Here is a 3,138-nt window from a genome sequence, read left to right as displayed (position 1 = left end):
TGTTGCAGTAGTCTAGTGTGAGGGTTTATAACAGGGGAAACACTGTTGCAGCAGTCTAGTGTGAGGGTTTATGACAGTTGAAACACTGTTGCAGTAGTCTAGTGTGAGGGGTTATGACAGGGGAAACGCTGTTGCAGTAGTCTAGTGTGAGGGGTTTAACAGGTGAAACGCTGTTGCAGTAGTCTAGTGGGAGGGGTTATGACAGTGGAAACTCTGTTGCAGTAGTCTAGTGTGAGGGGTTTTAACAGGTGAAACGCTGTTGCAGTAGTCTAGTGTGAGGGATTATGACAGGAGAAACTCTGTTGCAGTAGTCTAGTGTGAGGGGTTATGACAGGGAAAACGCTGTTGCAGTAGTCTAGTGTGAGGGGTTATGACAGGGGAAACGCTGTTGCAGTAGTCTAGTGTGAGGGGTTATAACAGGGGAAACACTGTTGCAGTAGTCTAGTGTGAGGGGTTATGACAGGTGAAACGCTGTTGCAGTAGTCTAGTGTGAGGGGTTATGACAGGTGAAACACTGTTGCAGTAGTCTAGTATGAGGGGTTATGACAGGTGAAACACTGTTGCAGTAGTCTAGTGTGAGGGGTTATGACAGGTGAAACGCTGTTGCAGTAGTCTAGTGTGAGGGGTTATGACAGGGGAAACACTGTTGCAGTAGTCTAGTGTGAGGGGTTATGACAGGGAAAACTCTGTTGCAGTAGTCTAGTGTGAGGGGTTATGACAGGGGAAACACTGTTGCAGTAGTCTAGTGTGAGGGGTTATGACAGGGGAAACGCTGTTGCAGTAGTCTAGTGTGAGGGGTTATGACAGGGGAAACGCTGTTGCAGTAGTCTAGTGTGAGGGGTTATGACAGGGGAAACACTGTTGCAGTAGTCTAGTGTGAGGGGTTAAGACAGGGGAAACGCTGTTGCAGTAGTCTAGTGTGAGGGGTTATGACAGGGGAAACGCTGTTGCAGTAGTCTAGTGTGAGAGGTTATGACAGGGGAAACGCTGTTGCAGTAGTCTAGTGTGAGGGATTAAGACAGGGGAAACACTGTTGCAGTAGTCTAGTGTGAGGGTTTATTACAGGGGAAACGCTGTTGCAGTAGTCTAGTGTGAGGGGTTATGACAGGGGAAACGCTGTTGCAGTAGTCTAGTGTGAGGGATTATGACAGGGGAAACGCTGTTGCAGTAGTCTAGTGTGATGGGTTATGACAGGGGAAACGCTGTTGCAGTAGTCTAGTGTGAGGGATTATGACAGGGGAAACGCTGTTGCAGTAGTCTAGTGTGAGGGATTATGACAGGGGAAACGCTGTTGCAGTAGTCTAGTGTGAGGGGTTATGACAGGGGAAACGCTGTTGCAGTAGTCTAGTGTGAGGGGTTATGACAGGGGAAACACTGAAGCAGTAGTCTAGTGTGAGGGTTTATAACAGGGGAAACACTGTTGCAGCAGTCTAGTGTGAGGGTTTATAACAGGGGAAACGCTGTTGCAGTAGTCTAGTGTGAGGGGTTATGACAGGGGAAACGTTGTTGCAGTATTCTAGTGTGAGGGGTTATGACAGGGGAAACGCTGTTGCAGTAGTCTAGTGTGAGGGATTATGACAGGGGAAACGCTGTTGCAGTAGTCTAGTGTGAGGGATTATGACAGGGGAAACGCTGTTGCAGTAGTCTAGTGTGAGGGGTTATGACAGGGGAAACACTGATGCAGTAGTCTAGTGTGAGGGATTATGACAGGGGAAACACTGTTGCAGTAGTCTAGTGTGATGGGTTATGACAGGGGAAACGCTGTTGCAGTAGTCTAGTTTGAGGGATTATGACAGGGGAAACGCTGTTGCAGTAGTCTAGTGTGAGGGGTTATGACAGGGGAAACACTGATGCAGTAGTCTAGTGTGAGGGATTATGACAGGGGAAACACTGTTGCAGCAGTCTAGTGTGAGGGATTATGACAGGGGAAACGCTGTTGCAGTAGTCTAGTGTGAGGGTTTATAACAGGGGAAACACTGTTGCAGCAGTCTAGTGTGAGGGTTTATAACAGGGGAAACGCTGTTGCAGTAGTCTAGTGTGAGGGGTTATGACAGGGGAAACGTTGTTGCAGTAGTCTAGTGTGAGGGGTTATGACAGGTGAAACACTGTTGCAGTAGTCTAGTGTGAGGGGTTATGACATGGGAAACACTGTTGCAGTAGTCTAGTGTGAGGGTTTATAACAGGGGAAACACTGTTGCAGTAGTCTAGTGTGAGGGGTTATGACAGGGGAAACGCTGTTGCAGTAGTCTAGTGTGAGGGGTTATGACAGGGGAAACGCTGTTGCAGTAGTCTAGTGTGAGGGGTTATGACAGGGGAAACACTGATGCAGTAGTCTAGTGTGAGGGATTATGACAGGGGAAACACTGTTGCAGTAGTCTAGTGTGAGGGATTATGACAGGGGAAACGCTGTTGCAGTAGTCTAGTGTGAGGGGTTATGACAGGGGAAACACTGATGCAGTAGTCTAGTGTGAGGGATTATGACAGGGGAAACACTGTTGCAGTAGTCTAGTGTGAGGGATTATGACAGGGGAAACACTGTTGCAGTAGTCTAGTGTGAGGGTTTATAACAGGGGAAACACTGTTGCAGCAGTCTAGTGTGAGGGTTTATAACAGGGGAAACGCTGTTGCAGTAGTCTAGTGTGAGGGGTTATGACAGGGGAAACGTTGTTGCAGTAGTCTAGTGTGAGGGGTTATGACAGGTGAAACACTGTTGCAGTAGTCTAGTGTGAGGGGTTATGACATGGGAAACACTGTTGCAGTAGTCTAGTGTGAGGGGTTATGACAGGGGAAACGCTGTTGCAGTAGTCTAGTGTGAGGGGTTATGACATGGGAAATGCTGTTGCAGTAGTCTAGTGTGAGGGGTTATGACAGGGGAAACACTGTTGCAGTAGTCAATTGTGAGGGTTTATGACAGGGGAAACACTGTTGCAGTAGTCAATTGTGAGGGTTTATGACAGGTGAAACACTGTTGCAGTAGTCTAGTGTGAGGGGTTATAACAGGGGAAACACTGTTGCAGCAGTCTAGTGTGAGGGTTTATAACAGGGGAAACACTGTTGCAGTAGTCTAGTGTGAGGGGTTATGAAAGGGGAAACACTGTTGCAGTAGTCTAGTGTGAGGGGTTATGACAGGGGAAACGC

This window comes from Salvelinus fontinalis, chromosome 6 (genome assembly GCF_029448725.1).
Source record: "Salvelinus fontinalis isolate EN_2023a chromosome 6, ASM2944872v1, whole genome shotgun sequence".
Lineage (NCBI taxonomy): Eukaryota > Metazoa > Chordata > Actinopteri > Salmoniformes > Salmonidae > Salvelinus > Salvelinus fontinalis.
The sequence above is the reverse complement of the archived record's forward strand: the minus strand, read 5'-3'. Positions refer to the sequence as shown.